The sequence below is a fragment of the Pteropus medius genome, unplaced genomic scaffold, assembly GCF_902729225.1.
Source record: "Pteropus medius unplaced genomic scaffold, Ma_sr-lr_union100, whole genome shotgun sequence".
NCBI classification, from domain to species: Eukaryota; Metazoa; Chordata; class Mammalia; order Chiroptera; family Pteropodidae; genus Pteropus; species Pteropus medius.
Window position 1 is genome coordinate 6361494 of NW_024349222.1, and position 18576 is coordinate 6380069.

The following is an 18576-nucleotide window of genomic DNA, read 5'->3' on the forward strand; positions in this document are numbered from 1 at the left end:
ATTGTAATCAGTGTACCATACTAACATAAGATGTTAATATTAGAGGAAACTGGGTGCAAGTAATGTGGAAACTCTCTGTATGAATTTTGCAATTTTTCTGTCAATCTAAAACTGTTACAAATTAAAAAAAAAAAATTAAAAACAGCCAGAGGGGGAAATTAAATTGAACAAAAAAATAAAATCCTCTTTTAAAAAAACAATAATAAGATCCACAGTTAAACTTTCATCGAAAACAAGAGGGAAAAAAGTCTTCTTAAAAATAACTTGATAATATTTTTAAAAACCTGCCAGCCTATAATTCAATACCTAGCAAACATATCCTTCACAAATGATGGTAAAATAAAGACATTTGTAGACAAATCAATCTGAGATTATTTATTGCCAAGATACATACACTGAAATGAAAAACTAAAGAAGTTTTCAAGGCAGAAGGAAAATGATCCTAGATGAATTCTGATAATGCACAAAGGTATGAATGAAGGATATCAGAAAAGCCAAGAGTAGTGAAGAAATACTTAAGAAAAAGAGCAACTTTGGAAGTAATACATTCCCAGATATTAAGATATCTTGTGAAATTAAAACATTGTGGTACTGGCACAAGGTTAAAAGAGAGAGATCTATTGTAACAGAAAAGAGATTCAAAAATCATACTCACACTTACACAGTCACTCGCTTTTCCACAAATATGCCAGTGTAACATTGTGGGGAAAAGAATGTTCTTTTTAATAAACAATGCTAAAAGAACTGAAATAATGAGAATAATAAAACAGTAAAGCATCTAGAAGAAAATAAAAAAGAATATATTCATACTCTTGGGTTAAACAAAGATTTCTCAAGGAAGAATTACTGTGACTAATACTTACATTTATCTTCCTAACCAATGAAGTAAAGTGACAGTCTTTGAGAGTCATTAAATGCCAGTGTTCACAGGTGGCACAATGGATGATGTAATATCATGAGTAATGTGAGGTTACCAGCATTTAACAAAAGGTATTAGGGAAATGCAAAGACAAGATCTATATTGCTTTAATGCCAATAGGTTCCGAAGAGCCATGGTTTTGTGGATAATAACAGTATTGCTATCTTTTTCGTGTGATGAGAACAAGAAAATTAGCCAAGAATAGGACATTTGACAATAAAGAAGTTGAAGACAATGTTCCTGGACCTGAACGAAGAAACCTGGACATTATGAAGAATCTTTGTGTCTACTGATTGGACAGTAAACAAGTATGCAAATACCTCTTCTCTATTTATTCTAAATATTTATTAAAAAGCCCTACATTCATATGGGCACATAATTTTAGTAATTCATTTTTAATCAAATCATTTATACAGACAGAGACCTTGCAAAAAAAAAAATTTGTCCAGGACTCTGCATACCTCAGGGCCCTGCAAATCAAATATCCTTCAACAGCATAATTAAAAAATAATGGGTAATACAGTCACACAATGAATACTAAACATCAGTGAGAATGAATGTATTAAAACTAAACACAGTGACATGGATGAAGCACATGGATCAAAGAAGAAAGCCTAAAAGAATACATAATGTATAAAATGTGTAAGTTTCCAAAGTGAGAAAAGCTAATCTATGATAGTGGAACTGTCAGGGTAGCAGTAACCCTTGCATAGGGATGTGTGTGTGGCTGAGTAGTTATAACTAGAAGAGGATTTGAAACTGAACAAATTATTGCAAGCAAACTTAAAGTTGAATGTACTGATATTCTTTATTCCAATCCTTTTCTTTACCCTTACGAACATGAAAGTTCATTTCATCGTCATATAAAAAATATTCTGAGCCATCCTCTTATTTTATTTTTGTCCTACAGAAGACATGTAAAGATAACTCACAAAAAATAATTTCCAATGTTTTCAAGCTATGTGAGACAACCAGTTCTTCCAAAGACAATACATTTACTGTATGTTTGTTTAAAGATACATTATAGAAAACATAGTGATCAACTTCTAGAAATTTCTCATCCTGAATTATGTTGAGATCACATATTTGAATCTCTAAGTGAAGAGATTCTCTAGCGTTATTCTATGAGTTGATATTTTTCCCTCGTTAATAAGTACTACGCTTTCTGCCTTTCTACACTCTCCTCCCCTATATTTCTCTCTTCATGACTAATGTACTGTAAAGTAATAAATTGGGAGGGTGGAGCAGAAAATAGGGAAGGAAAGGATGAAACACGCTAACTTTGGAAGTATTATAGTGGTTCAGTAACTTGGCTCACTGTTCACCTCAGACAATTACAATATATAAACATGCCTACGGGTATAACATTATTTAGAATTTAATCATGTTTTTGTTTTTGGGTTTTTTTTTTACTTAATGATTTTAAATACAAAACCATGTTAAATTTATTGCAGCATTCACAGTTGCTAAAGTTAAGCCTATAAGGCTTCTATAACAACCCCATTTTCTACTAGCCGTCAAGATAAAGTTGTCGCTCTAGGGGTTAAATTAGTTTCTTCCTGCCCTCAGGCTCAGGGCAAATCTTTGGCAAAGTTAAGGCAAAACAAATCCTAAGTGAAAATATCTTGCTGGGAAAGCAATTGAAGACATTTGCTCTTTTAGGTACAGAAATCTAAAAATCAATTGGATTTTAAGAGACAAAAAAACTTTCCGGTTGTTCAGTTCAGGCTAAGGAATAGTCTTTGGAATTTACAGAGGGTGGGGAGGTGGAAGGAATGTTTTATAAAACAACTTTGAAAAGTGCAATTAGAAATTCCCAGAGCCTATCTGTAGTTTAGTTGAAGCTTCCAAACTTTTCCTCCACTTCTTTGATATTCGTGAACATAATAAATACATAACACAGTCGTAAGATGCCTCGAAGTCTAGTGTTGCTTCTGAAACACTGCAAAGGATTCATGCAGCAGGCGTGAGTCAACTACAGAGCTCTAGGCCAGGCTTAACCACTTTAGTTGGAAAGGCAATTTCAGCTGGCTGCTGTTGGATGGTCAGTATCCCTCAGCCCACCCAAATTGATGGGTTTTGTCCCACTCTTTCTTAAAAGGAAACATTTCTGCTTTTGCCATTTGATTTTTTTCCCCAGTATCCAACTGAAACAAAGTCACAGAACACGTTATTGTGTTTAATATAAACAAAACCTAGTGGGGCTTGGGCAGCCCTGTTGTGTAAACAAAGACATGAAATGGCCCAGGCTGCTCCTTCTGATGCTTTTACTTAAAAGTGAATACAAATCTCAAGACTGTTATCTGCGAACTTGGATCACAATCAAATTGCTTCGGCTTTCTGGAACTCAGTCTAACCATCTATAAAGCAGAATTATAATCAACTCAACAGAGATTGGAAACTGACTGAGATAATGCACATAAAAATTCTAGCACATTATCAACCACATAGTAGGTGCTAGATATTATCAGAATAAGGCTTAAATGGTTATAAGCCCATATGTATTTGTGTGCACTTTTAATTAAATCTTTTAATCATATTTTAATCACTTTAAAGTTATAGTTTCACATTTATCTGTATCAGTGGCAGTTCAATTAGCTTTCCCAGTAATCTAGACTACTTCTTTCTACTTATTTTTCTCCCAATTAGCTTCAGTTTGAGCACTAAATATCTCATTAATATCAACATCATTAAATAGATCTGTAATAATAAGGAAAAAAAACTAGATCCAGCCAAGTTCACCACTAAAACTTAATTAGAGAGTATACATGAAGATGCTTCACACTGGTGAATTATATGTTTTAAATATTCTTGTGGGATGCTTGGTCTCTGAAAATGGTGAGCATGTGTTGCAGGATGCAGCAACCTTTTTCTGTGAAGAGCTAGGTAGTTAATATTAAGGCTTTGTGGGCTCTACTGTCTCTACCACAACTACTCAAAACTGCCATTGTGGCATGAATACAGTCATAGACAATATGTTAATAAACAGGTCTGGTTTTTTCCCAATAAAACTTTATTTACAAAAACAAGCATTGAGCTGAATTTGCCTCACAGACCGAGGTTTGCCAATTCCTGTCCGATCCTCCTTCAAAAGACAAAAAAAATAGTTAGATCCTCCCCACCTCCCTCCAAGTTTCCTAATAAAAATGTCAAAAGCAATGGGTAATCACCAGGACAAGATCAGAGAACATTAGAGCTGAGCTCTGCTTCTGCTCTGGAGATTTTATAGGCTGACTAAAGGTATCTGAAAGGTAAAGCTTGGTTTTTTGTGGACTCACTGAGTAAAGGGTGGCATACAGCACCCACCAAGACAAGAGACTTTGGTGAGTCATCACCTCTCTGGTTCAGGCCTGGAGACTCTACACCTTGACAGAGAGAGATTGGACTATATTCCAGTGGCTTACTAAGGTGTCCCTGAAAAACTCCAGCACTGGCCCTAGCAAGGAGCCTAAGAGAGTAAAAATATAACCACTATACTTGTTAGTTCACATTTGCTCTCCAGATCTACTTTCTACCTTCTCTTCCCTGTTCTTTGCTTCAGTGTCACTAACACCTAATTGACTGCATCATCCAGGCTCCCCTGTTCCCTGGCTTCTACTTGGTTTTGGACAAGGGAAAGCATAGTCAGGAAATCAGCAAGTACAAGGACAGAGAAATTAGGGCATTGCTTCTCCCACTCCATTTTGCTTTGGTACTGCGGTTCTGGCCAAGCTGCATCCATCTACAAGTAAAACTCCACAGGTGGCCCTCCACTGCCACTTCCCTTTGTTCCTTCAAATGCTGACTGGGTGACTCAACATCCCTAGTTGCTTTCCTATCACACAACATTCTGTATGTGAGACCCTAAATCCTTCCCAGTGGATTCTGTTGCTGCCAAGGCCCTAACTATTGTATCCTCTCTGGAAAACAAACAAACAAATAAATAAACAACATTCCACATCTCAAATTATTTCTAAAAGTAATTTTTCAATGCAATCTTCAACAAAAAAAGACAACGAACACATAAACAAGATGAGCCAAACCAGGAGGAACAACAGAAAACAGAGAGAAATATTGGGAATCCAGTTTTTGGAATTATTAGATATAGACAATAAAACAACCATTCTTGCTACATTCATGTAGATTTGAGCTTAGAAATTCAGAAGGGCACAGTGAGCAAAAAAAAAATATGTAGTAGATTCAAATAAACATTGATTATAGGAAATAAAATTAACAGTGTCTTGTGGGGTTTAATATACAGAAAAAGAAAACACATAAAACAATAGCATATAAATAGGGAGAACATAGCTGAATAAAAAGTGTTCTAAAATCCCTGTTTTCCAAAAGAACAATTCAGATAAAGATAGTACTCTCTGATAAATTATTGGTGCCTATTATCATCTCTAGGGTAACCCATAAATAGATGTGTTAAAAATTTGGAAGTTAAAAAAATGATAACTTTTAAATTCTTAAATATTATGCGTTCGTATATATATATATATAGTGGATATATATGTATTTGTGTTAATTGTCTGTGCATATGTTGTGCATGTGAATAGCAACAAAGGAAAAACAGGAATATAGACTAGGCAAAACAATTATTAATCACATAAAAACATAATAAACTTAAATCCAAATATTTCAGTAATTGCATTAAATGTAAATTAATTACATGCTTAAATTAAAAAGCAATGATTGTTATTTTTTTTATTAATTATTATTATTTATGCCTACAGCACCTGGTTTTCCTAGGTGGTCTCCCATCCAAGTACTAACCAGGCCTGACCATGCTTAACTTCTGAGATCAGACATCGGGCTTGTTCAAGGTGGCTTGGCCATAAACCATGAACTGTGGCTCCACTGGGGCATGAACCCAGGATCTTCTGCATGTAAAGCAGATGTGCTAACCGCTACACTACGGAACCATGTCCCAATGATTGTCATATTGATTTAAAAAATAATAACTAGCTATAAGAGCTTGATCATAAACACGTTTAAAATTAAAGTTTACAGAAAGGTTGAAAGTAAAATGATTTTTTTTAAAGATAAATCAAAGTCTCCTCCAAGGTTAATATAACTGTAGTAATATTAAACAAAACAAATTTTAAGGCAAAGAGAATTATTAGAGAAATGGTCTACATGAGGGGAAAAAAATGTAATACGTATTAACCAATACCAACACTCTTAACCTAGCAATCTCACTCCTAGGAATGTACTCCATTGCAGTGGTTTCTCCAGTGGGCGTTCCCTAGACCAGCAGCATCAGCATCATCTGAGAACATGTAGAGATGCAAATCCCCACCAAGACCTTCAGATATAGAAACTCTAGAATTGAGTCTCAGAATCTGGGTTTTAACAAGTCCATCAGATGATTCTTAAGCATGCTTAAAGTTCAAGAAGCTCGGCCCCACAGAAAAGAGAATATGTGCATCAGGATACAGGAACGATTATCTTCATAATTGCATAGTGTGCAATAGTAAAAAAAAAAAAAATGGAAACAAAACCAACAATATATCCAACAATAGTAGAATAAAAATATAATTTATTGGTTTTTATTAAACATTAGTTTTCTTTTATTACACAGAAATAAAAATAAGCAAACTACAATCGCATGCAAAACAGATGAGTCTTAAAAATACAATAAATGATTTGAGAAAATTGGGTATGCATATGAACAAAAATGAGAAGAAAAAAATAAAATAGACACAACAAATATATGGCATTTGATCTCAAGTACATAAACTACAAAAATAATTTATATCAGGCAAAACTAGTATAAATTGGCTAGGGGTATGTGGCAAGCAAACTCTTTAGGTAGAGAAAAAAGCCTGCAAGAATGATGTCTTAGCTAGAGACTAGCTTTAGTCCGATCCCAAGATGAAGCACTAGAGCATCACATAGTTAGTTCAATCTTAAATTAGGGGATTGGCCTTTTGTGCCACAGTGCCAGTCAGTCAGTAGTGAGGTTGTAGAGAGAGAGGATGCAGGCTCCTAGGTAGCACTTCCATTTGTCCAAAGGTAATTCTCCAGATAAGTGGGCAACTGTCAGTTTTTGCTGTGGAAATTCAAAGAATCTGCTAATGGATATGTGAGAGGCAGCGTAGAGGACTAACAGCACTGACTACAGAGTGAACAACTGTAAAATCTAAAGTAAAGCTAAGAAATATACCACATAAATATCAGCAGAGCCAGTATGGGTAATGCAGAGATTTTCTGGAATTCTGCAATGTTCTATTTCTTAACCTAGGTGGCAGTGACATAGATGTACTCTTTGTATGTATATTATTTATTTTATGCACTTTTCCATTTATCCATTGAGTTCACAATAAAATAGAGTTTTAATATTATGCCTGAGCAGAAATGGAGTCTCTAATTTCAGGGAATTTGGGGAGTATGTGAGGATTTTATTTACCTCTCTGATATTGTGTTCTCTTACATTGCACTGTACTACAGTACATCTAATACATTTTTAAATTTTACTATCACCATTCATATACTCTGAATCTTGCCAAACCAAGAATTTAGAAACTTCTATCACAATAACTATTAAGGAAACAAAGTAGAGGCCACATCACTGAGGACCTAAATGGAGAATGGGCCTTGGTATGGGAAAAGGAAGAAAATGCACAAAGTATAAATATGTTAACTAGAAAACAGAAGATAATTCATGATCATGCAAACTATGAACAAAGACAGAAGAATGAAATTGCTGGCACTCATCTAAAGGTTTTCTGGAGGAGGTAGTTCATTGCATTCTAATGATTTTAATTCTCTAATAAAAAGGGAGAAAGCATAGAAATAAAGGATAGACAAAATAAAGCTCAAATTTTCAGCAGGAAGATTTTTGCCAAATAAAATTTAAATCACAAATCCCAGTATTCATATTAAAAATGAAATATATCAAACAGAATCCTGAGTAAGCCACATGGGTCATTTTAGGTTGAAATTCCTGGTAGTTTTCTACTATTTCCCATACTGTATTTCAAACAGTGTGATGCAGCCCCATGAGACAGATTCTAATGTGATGACCAGCCATAAACTATATACCCCCTAGAAAACTTCAAGCAGTCATCATCAATTACAGGCAGATAATTATCTCTAAGTGACTTTCATAAACCATGGTTTTTCTCTAAATACAGAAAAAGAATTTAAAAAGGTAAAGATAATATCTAAGTAAATGAATATCTAAATGTCTGAAAAAGTTTCAACATGTGCAGGAAAAAAAATTATTTTTTTTCCAAATGTATCATCAAGTCAGAGTGGGTAGGTAAAATACTTAGAGACAGAAAAACATTTTTTAAAAAAATAATATCAGAGACAGTACATTCTCATAGAAAGATCCAAAACTTGGAGTCAGAGAACACATTTTGGGATGCAAGTCAATCAATGTAGATGTCACTTCTTGGGTCTCTTTCATGGGAACATTGTCCATCAAATAAGATTGTGTACGTGAAAGCATTTTGCAATCTATTCTGTTCTACAAAAGTCAAAGGCATTTTTGTAGACTTCTTGAATTCATTTGTAGTTTAATAACTTGGAAAAGAGATAGAGATAGTTTTCTAGAATTATAAGTCTTGTTTCAGAACATTTTAAATAAGAGTACTAAACAACAACAACAAAAAATTCAGCTGTGGAAACAATTCAAATTAACAGTGTATCCCATCAGGTAAAAACTTTTTCCTTCTCCACTAAGTGGATCATGAATCAGTTTTAGTGTATGGTGTTCTACTCCATTGAGTCTAGAACATCTAGCAGCTTCCAGAATCTGTCAAATCATCAAGCACAGCAGACAATTCCCTTTAAGCCGATTCAAGCAACGAAAAGCACTGGACTAGAACTTTCCCCCCAAATCTGGAGCTCAATGATGTGTAGGCTTCATTCTTCTTAAGAAAAATAACTCAAGCTCTACAGTATTTTTGCAGGGTTCAGTTAAGATATATTTCTAATTTGGGTACTTTTTTATTCTTTGCTTTTGCTTTGTTTTATCTCTAGTTGAATATAAAACATACTGTTAGGTTTCTGATGGTGAGAGCTTTTTTAGCTTTCTGAGTACCCTTCAACTATATATTTGTAAAACTTTTCTTTGTTTTATTAGAACAAGATAGTAGGTAATAGAAGAGAATTAAGAGGGTAATAATGGAAAGGATTCTAATTCTAAAAACCTGTGAAATTAGATGTAGAGCTGGTCAGTAGTGATCAAATACCCCATCATTACATGTTATGCTAATAATATGTTATTTATATGCATAGTGTGTGTATAGTGAGTGTGTATATATATAAAAACAAAGAGAGAGAGAGAGAGAGAGAGAGAGATTTGTTGAAGAAGTGAATCTAATGGAATTCAAATAATAAGGAATATAAATGTAGCATGGTTCTAGCAGAATATCATATACTATATAGAGAGATGGTCATTAAGTAGCTGAATAGAAAGTATAATCCTAAGAGAAATTTGAACTTAGACTCTAGCCAGCTAAGGAAAGAAAATATTAGGGGACACATGGAGTGATCAACTTTTTGGGAGCTGATATACAATGATTACTATTATCTACTATTACCACAATTTCCTTTTATAATAGATATTTAAATAAAAAAAAATATCTCAAATTTTTAATAAAAATTAACAAAATTTAACTTTATTGGAGAACATACCACATTGCTTTTATTTTTTTAATATCTTGGCTGACTAGAGAAGTTATTGAGACTCTTGTTTTCTTGGGCCATCATTTTGGTTTTGGAACCACTATCATAGACTATATACGATGGAAGGACTTGAAAAATAAGAGATTCCTGCCCTTTCAAATATATGTTTGGGTTCCAACCCAAGAGATTGGAATTTTGGAGGCATAGAGAATTTGAACTTCCTATTAAAAGACTTACGTTTGTCATATGCCATTTTTAATTGTTAATTAGTTTAAAACCAATTATTTATCCGGCTTACTATGCACAAATTTTATTTTATATATTCCCAGTTTCCTAGAAGGGTAAGCTAGGTTAAAATGGTCAAAGTCCATGAAAAGAAGTACTTGGGAAATTTAAGGGTACAGTGGCATGGGTAATACATACATGAGCTTCAGGTCAGTTTGAGTGAAAACCATCAATAATGCAGCTTCTTCAAACACTAATGTTATGGCTCTAGATAAAGTAGTAGCTAGTGACTAAATGATTTAATATTTAAGGTGTCAGTTTGGCAACCTATATTAACTAAGATACTGAAGAAATCTGGCAAAGCAAATGAAAATTTTCTTGTCCTCTTTGAAGAAACTGTTTACCTCAAAACCCTAATTATTTAATAAGATGTTATTATTCCTTCATACTATGAATGAAAGTACTAATGAAAGTAATAAAGTCTACAGCCATGCTACCCTGAACAAGCCTGATCCCGTCTGATCTCGGAAGCTAAGCAGGGTCAGGCCTGGTTAGTACTTGGATGGGAGACCACCTAGGAAAACCAGGTGCTGTAACCAGTCGTTAAAAAAAAAAAAACTAAAAAAAAGAAGAGATTGTAAGTTGACAAGGTTCTTGCAATCTGTGAGGTCAATCAAGTGTTGCCTCACCTAAAAAAAAAAAGTTATGGAATTCTCTCCTTCACTATAAAGAAAATCATCACTACCACAAGTAATATTTATTGAGTTTTCATAATGTAATGCTCACAACAATTCTTGTAAGGTATGTTCTATTATCTCCAATTTGTACATGAGGAAACAAAATCAAAGCAGTTAAGTAGGTTGCCCAAATTACTCCATATGTGTTTATTTTTTCTTTATTTAGTTATTTCATTTGTTCAACAAATATTTATTGACTGCCTAGTAAATATAAGGCCTTGTGGTACTATGTATATTTCTAACAGTTTTTAAGAATCTACTAGAAAATTTGTTCCACCTCCACCCACAACCTGCCCCCATTCTCGTTAACAATAATGAAAGCGTAGGGATACTTTTAAGTTTTCAAGGAAATGGCATTCTCTGTCTGAAATTCTGCCCCCAAGTCAAGCTGCTCATCATTAAAGCCATGTTACAGAAATAAGTTTTGAGAAATTCTGGGAATCTCTACCTTATAAAAACAAATCCTCCTGACCCTAAAAGAAATTAGAACTTACTCTCTAGCCAGCTAAAGGAAAAGATCTACAAAGCAATGAAATAACTTTTGTGCAACATTTACACTGAGTGTAGTTTATTAAATCTATTTTCTTTTATATGATTTTCAATTATTTTTTCAAGTTCAAAATGTTTTTAGATAATTAAGAAGAAAACATATTTATCTAAATCTGTCAAATATTTGTTTAAACCAACATGGTCAACTTATATTTATTATTATTATTTATCCAGAAGTATATCTTTCATCTCTCCATGTATATATACTTTGTGTGTGAAATAAGATATCTTAAATTGTTCTTAGTGAAGTGATAAAGACTAAGAATAATTTGGCATTCACAAATATGCCCAATAAATAATAGGAGAAAAAAACTAGTTGCTTTGAGAACAAAAACTGTATAAATTTATTTCTTTGTTGATTACTAGCAACTGCTGCAGTGACCTTTTTATAACTGCAAATAATCAGCCCTCATTTCAAGAGAGCAGTTCTGACACTTCAAATTTCCTTATGTTCCCATTTATCTACAAGAATCATTAAAGTTGATTTACTATAAAAATAATAACAAAATAGTAATAAAAAGTAAAATATTAGCTTAATCTGACAATTTGTATAAAAAGATCAGTTAAAAATTTTATTCTTGTTCATCGGTTATAGAGAAAGAAGCAGTTGGTGGAATCATGAATTGGTGAACTATCAAGGGAGAATAATTTGGCAGTATCCATCAACCATTTTTAAATGCACATATGCTTGTAGATATAGCAACTACATTTCCAGGAATTTATCATATATACTCACAAATTTGTGCCATGATAAATAATCGCAAACTGTAATGACAATAATGGCTGACTTAAGGAAAAATAACTGGAAAGTGGGAAGGTTGAGTGAATCTAACTGAAGTAAGTTTCACTATTTCGTTCTATACTATTAAATTTATTTCATGGGTATGTATTATCTATTTAAAAATAAGGTTAAATAAATATATAAATAAAATGAAAAAGAGCAAAACAATCACTATACTAACAATAATTTAGAAATATGCCATCAACGCTTACACCATCTCTGTCAATACATTTTCTCTGTAACCGATTACAAAATAGAAGCATCTGGATATATTTTCATGCCATTCATTACTCATCACCATTGCCGACAACTGCTATTAAGTAATATTAATAGCATTAGTATTATTACTTTTTTATTACTTTGAAACGGGTCGAAATTTGTGTAATTGCTTATATCTATGGAATGCCTATTCTCGCTGATCAGTGTACTTAGATGCACATATAAAATTTAATACTCTCAATAATCCTGCAAGGAAAGTAATACGACCCACGATCTTTAAATGAGGAAAATGAGGTTCGTAGTGCTAGTAAGTGGAAGACCTGGGATTTGAATCAAGGCTGCTATGTTAACTAAGCTACATTACCTCTGCTGTGCACATTCTATTTAGAATATATCATGTAATTGTGTTCCCTAATTTCTACTGTAAATATCTATATTGGTCTACCAATTGTTCAGTGTCATGCAGCCCTCATTTCTCCAATATAGTATGAAAGGCAGCAGATAAATGAATAAAGTCCCCAAAGGTATCTCACCAGAACAGGATTTATTCTGACTGCCAGAATATAAAATGACCCAATGTTTAAAACTAATTTAGAATAAAGAAATTTTATATCCAGCCCAAAACTCACCCCTCAACTCAAAATGGGAATATACAACTACCTATTCAACATCCCAATTCAGATGTAGAATACACTCTCAGACAAAGCATGTCCAAGATTCATCTTCTCTGCTCATGCCCACCCAAACCTGTTCCACTACAGTCTTCCTCACTTCCATTAAGGGAAGTTCCATTCTTCTAGTTGCTCAGGCTTACCGTTCCTCTCTTCTCTTCTCTCCTCCCCTCCTCTTCCATTCTCTCCATTCTTCTCCCTGTCCTATATCAAATCCATTGGCAGATGATGTTTTCTCTATCATCAAAATATACACAGAATCTGGCCTTGTCTCACCAGTTCATCACTAGTCACTCCTCTGGTGCCAGTCATCACCAACTCTTGCCTGAATTACTTTAAAGTCTTTTATAAAGTCTCCTTGCTTCTATTCACACCCTTTCTATCTATTCTTTACTAAGTAGCCAGAATTATCTATCTTAAACATGTCAGGTAACGTGGTACTCCTATGTCCTCAAAACTTTACTGACTCAGGGAAAAAAAAAAAAGCCAAAACCTTATAACTACAATATTTGACTCTGTTATCTCTTCATCTTCATCTCTACAATTTACCAGCCCCCAAATATGCTCCAGCCATTCTGGCCTTTTTGCCAGTCTTAAAAACTCTCCAATCTCAGGGCCTTTGTACTTTCTCTTTTCTCTCCTAGAAACACTTTCCAGCACCCAAATATCTGCATGGTTTTCTTCATCATCTTCTTTATATCTCTGTTCAAACATCAGTCTTTCCATGAATCTTTCTAAGACCACCTATTTCAAATTATAGCCCTTTTTCTGGTACACCATGTTTCTTCCCTGGTTTGTTTCACTCTGGGAATGCAAAAATCATTTTTCTAACCTTCCAAAATAGGATTACAGAAATTACCTCACTCTCTTGCCACCATGGTGACCTTAAGTGTATACTACTGGGCTAAAGGCCATTTAACCAGGATTTTAGGTGGCATTGAGTCCTTTGTGCACATCCATATACCATTTGTGAAGCAGTGGCAGATAGCTATATTGCTTGCAACCAGAAAAGCGACTGGTTGCAGAACAGAGATTTCTCACGTTGCTCTCAGTTCTCAAGGTTTCAAATTATGGGAAGGCTTTATCCATTGTACCTCCTCGAGGAGGTAAAAAGGGAAGACTTAATCTGAATAACTCACATGAAAATAAAATTATTTGGGGCTTGTCATTGCTTAATGTAGAAATCCATCATTATTTTAAACAACCGTATACACCAAGTTCTTCACTTTTACCACAGAAACTCAGGAGGCACGTAACTATACATTCGTTTTCAGTAAAACTCTTTGTTGACAACATAAAATATAAAAGCTAAGAGGTCAGAAAAAGAGTGTGCGTTCTCTCAGAGATTCAGTTTTGAGGTGACTTCACTGGATTGCAGAATACTTCTTCACAACAGTGCCGTGCAAGGCTTTAGATGTATTGAAACGATTTCCTAGAAATATTCCATAGTCCTCTGGGATTTTAAAGAAACCCGATTCTTGAATAAAATGAAACATTCATTGCCAGAAAATTAGCATTATCATCAGGAGTGGCATTATAGGAATGTAGTCCATGCACTAAACTAAAGGATGCACAGAGTCCAACTGGAGACAAAAATATCTGCAGTTTCTCTACAAGGGGAGACTTCCTCTGCAAGATCCAGGACCTGCTAGAAAATGCTACTTCAAACAGCTTTTTCTTTGGTCACAAGATAGTCTCCTAATCCACAATAATTGAAGCCTATTGAGGTTCTACATTATTAAAATAAATATTTAATTAGAATTAAATAATTTGAATAAAATACAAATGTCCGATTCATCAGAGGTTTATGTTTTTGATGATATAATGTAGGACGACCCCTGAATTACCTACATGCATGTCAGCTCATCTCTGAAATCCCTCTCTGATCCCAGTAAGAGCAAGAATTATACTCAGCTTCAGAGAAGAAAGAATCCTCGGGCCTTCTCCCTGGAGCAACTTGATACAGCATGACACGTTTCTGTCCTTGCTATTTCTGGACAATTCTGTCCTGGTGTCCAGATGCAGGAATGTGCTAATCGAATTGCTGTCCCCGACTGAACAACATCTGTCCAGCATCAGCATGTACCTGCCTGGAGTGGTAGGAAACTGTACCCTCCTCCCCTCTGAGTGGAGGGAGATGGGAGGTGGGAGTTGCTTGTTTTCTGTTTTGCTCTTACAGCATGTGTCTCTGTTTTCTCTTTGATAGGAGCAAAAGATCTATTGTTAGTTTTATCTTCAGACCTAGGAAATTCTTCTTCAACCAGACCAAAATAGTAGTTCTATAGCAGAAACATGTACAAGGTACATCATGGCAGAGAAGAGGCAACCTCTCTGCCTATGAGAAGCAAAGAATACTTCAAAGAGTAGATGGCTCTTGAACTTGTACTTTAAGAATAAGCAGATGTTTACACAAGGGCAAAGCAGCAAGAGTACATTTGACAAAGGAGATAGCAAGTGCAAAGGTATAAATGAAATGGAAATATTTCCTTGGATAACTACAAAAAATATTAATGAAGCCTAACATGTAAGAAGCAGATGAGTCTAATAGATAATGACTCTAATTGTGAGCTGTGTGCAGTACAAATAATACTGTATTTTATTCTTTTAAGGTGATGACTTTCAACAAAAGCTTCTAAGCAAGGAAGGGCATGATCAAATTAGCATTGTAGACTGACTGTGAAAACTGTCTCAATCAGAAATTTCAGGGAACAGCTTCTCAGAACCTGGAGCCAACTGTGTAAATAACTCTTTACCTTGTCCTCTACTTTAACATAAAACTATAATGATCATGTATCACTTATAATATCAAAAATAGTATAGACTTACATATACATGTTCTTTGATCTCACTTCAGCTGCTAGAGAAATAAGCAATTTACAAGAAATGTCAGCAAGCATATTTTTGTTGATGGAGAGGGGTGACATTTGTGCACAAGAAAATGCCAGGGTAAATAAATTAGCACCATCTCCCCTTCTCAGCAGAAAAATCATAGAATATATGATTGCTAAAGGCACTGAGAGTCAAGAGGCTTTAATTTTACACCGGACACCACTGTCTCCTTAGTTGTTAATAATAATAATAATAATAACAATAATAATACCACCACAGGTTTCTTAGATCTTTCTAAATTATAAATTATTTTCAAATTTAATATCTCATATACTCAATATGACATCCCAATAAGGACCTAGAAGCTAGGCAGGACCTACTCTTTTAGCAACCCTTTATATATATATATATAGCAAAACTGAGATCATGCAGCTAGGAAACAGTAGAATCCAAGTAGTAATTCTAGAATCCAAGTCCTTTGACTTTGGGCTTATCATTTTCTCTACTACTCAATAGTACATATATAGAAAATAGGCTTGTGCACATCCTTTGCAATAACAACTAAGGATTCCAGAAAACCTAGCTAGCTTTTTCAATGGATTGGGCAAGCTGATCTTAAGTTCTCCAGTCCATTTTGCTCTCAGCAACTGAGGAAGGTCAAGTATAAAGTAGGGCATCTCAAAGTCAAATCCACCAGACATTCCTTATGATCTCAGTAGTGCTTTTTTCCCCAATCTGACCCTTTTCACCCTATCATCTCCTCCCATGGAATTATCACCCTTTCAACAGGCTAATTATACATTTCAGAATACCAGCAAGGTATCTGAATCAAGGCTGCTGTTCACTAAGCTACATTGCCTCTGCTGCAGGCAACAACAACTTTGGATTTATATTGGTTTTTTTTTTTTCAGAAACGTAAAGTACTTTTATAATTGCTTAAGAAAGACGATACGAAGTTTTTGTAGTGAGCCTGTCTATCCCTCTGTGCAAAGTTGTTTGACTCCATGGTATTCTCCCTTTCTGATTCCCTGCCTCTACCAAAAGGTAGAAGACAAAACACAAGAAAAAGAAGATAGCATACAATCATCACACAATTAAAATACCAACCATTTCCTTTTATCATACATGGTTTATGAGGGAGGAATGCCTAAAGAGCTGGATATTAATTCGAAAATTGAATAAAAGCAAAGCACTGGGCAGTTCAGTTCTCCGAGTTTGCCTTTGGGGCTGGTAACTATCACTCTTCTGTCTGCCACTAACACCATTGTGTAGTATGAAAGAGCCACAATAGCTAGCGTTTGAATTACACAGTAGTCAAGCTAGATAATTAAATTTTCTTTCCAGAAAGAATATGTCCCTGCTGAGGAAACCTTATTGCATACTGCTGTTCATGGTGACCATTATTAAATTTGTAGGATATGTCTCTGTATTATAACGATTCATTTAAAAGTTATCATTACACAACCCAATATGGTTAGAAAAGGGAGTAGAACTTCCAGCATAGTTTGAAAAAGGATCTAAAATTCTCCCAAGGTTTACTTAACAAAGTACATCCTAGCTCTGTACCAACAGCAAAGAGAACAATTGCCCAAAGAGTTCTTGCTTTTGATGAATGGTAAATGGGAACTTTCTGCTATAGGAAAATTGCATCCAATCCTCTAGATGTTCTTCTCATCTGTTCTTTTGGGATATTTCAGTGTATTGAGTTGACTTGAAATAGGAGGAATGTATAAAGATATAATATCAACATGGAAATCAATTCCATTTATTTTTAAAAGAATCCAATTCTCATACCAATTCAACTTCTGTGCATATATTATTATGAATGTTTTCCTAAAACATTAAATGAATGTACTGATGTATTTTTAATGAAATTTAATAATACACTGAATAACACACAAATAGAATTTCACTAGATTCACAACAATTTCTCTTAAAATTTTTTAGCTGTTGTGAATATCCTCCATATTTTCTTCAGAGAGACAGAAAGAGAGAGACAGATGTTGCTTTTATGCTATCTGACCTTCTAGTGTACATATGTCTCTCAGTTCTATTTGAGTCAACTATAACGCCTCTAGAACAGTGCCTTTTTAAATTCCCCATAGTATCTATATCAGTTAATGCTCAAAAAAAAAAAAAATATCAAGTGAAGAATTTGTTAATCAACAAGTAATTACTGAATATCTTCTGTGTATTATGCATGATGCTTCTTCTACACAATGGAGGATAAAAAAGATAATAGCCTTGCCTTAAAGAATTCTATAACCTTGTTAGAAAGGCAACAATAATAATATTTTCAAATGCTCAGGTATTTTGACTGTATCATAAGTTTTAATTCTAAATTGTAACTATGTTATAATATAGGCCTTTAAGGTTCTTTACTTCTTCCTTTGAGTTTATCATGTTAAACTTTTATTTCTCATTTATCCTTTCTGTACCCCTTCATATCCTCTGAAAAGCAGATGTTTTCTTCATCAGTGAAATCGGCTTTAAATGTATGTGGAATAAAGTGGAAGATGGAAAAGGTACTATTTGCTTAATCAATATAGGTCCTCAAAAAAATGTGTGTTCCCAAGAATTTTTTCTGCTCTGTATTCAAATATCATTTATTGGTGAAAGAAAGAGTATCATGTGGTTAAAATGCTAATATATTTTACTGACAAGTTTATGGATGGGATTTCAGATAGTGTACTTTCAGTCACTGAGGAAGCTTTAGTAGTCTACTTGAAACAGCTGCTTTCAGGTCTTATTATAATTTTTCACTCCAACGAGAAATGCATTATATCAGTCTCTTCTTAAAAACTTCACCTGGCTTGCTGTTATATAGGACAAGATCCAAGCATTCTATCTTGGCAAAATAAGCTCTTATCTACCTTTCCAGTAGATTTTGGGCAAAAGTAGATGCCAATTTTCTAGGTGGACTTTGAGAAAGCAGCCAAAGATGGTCACTCCTATTTTGGCTGAAAATAAAATCCCAACGTTTTGAAATTTTTCATTTAAAAAAGGATTTTATCAGTACTTGATTCA

General features: G+C 34.2%; 1 non-coding gene and 1 pseudogene across 1 annotated transcript; one reads left to right on the forward strand and one right to left on the reverse strand.

Annotated features, from left to right (window-relative positions):
• Nucleotides 1–5625: 5625 nt before the first annotated feature.
• Nucleotides 5626–5741, reverse strand: LOC120617202 (uncharacterized; annotated as a pseudogene).
• A 4502-nt stretch (nucleotides 5742–10243) lies between these two features.
• On the forward strand, nucleotides 10244–10362 carry LOC120617174 (5S ribosomal RNA). Its single transcript, XR_005656797.1, has one exon. It is a non-coding gene; the product is annotated as a 5S ribosomal RNA (ribosomal RNA).
• Nucleotides 10363–18576: the final 8214 nt, after the last annotated feature.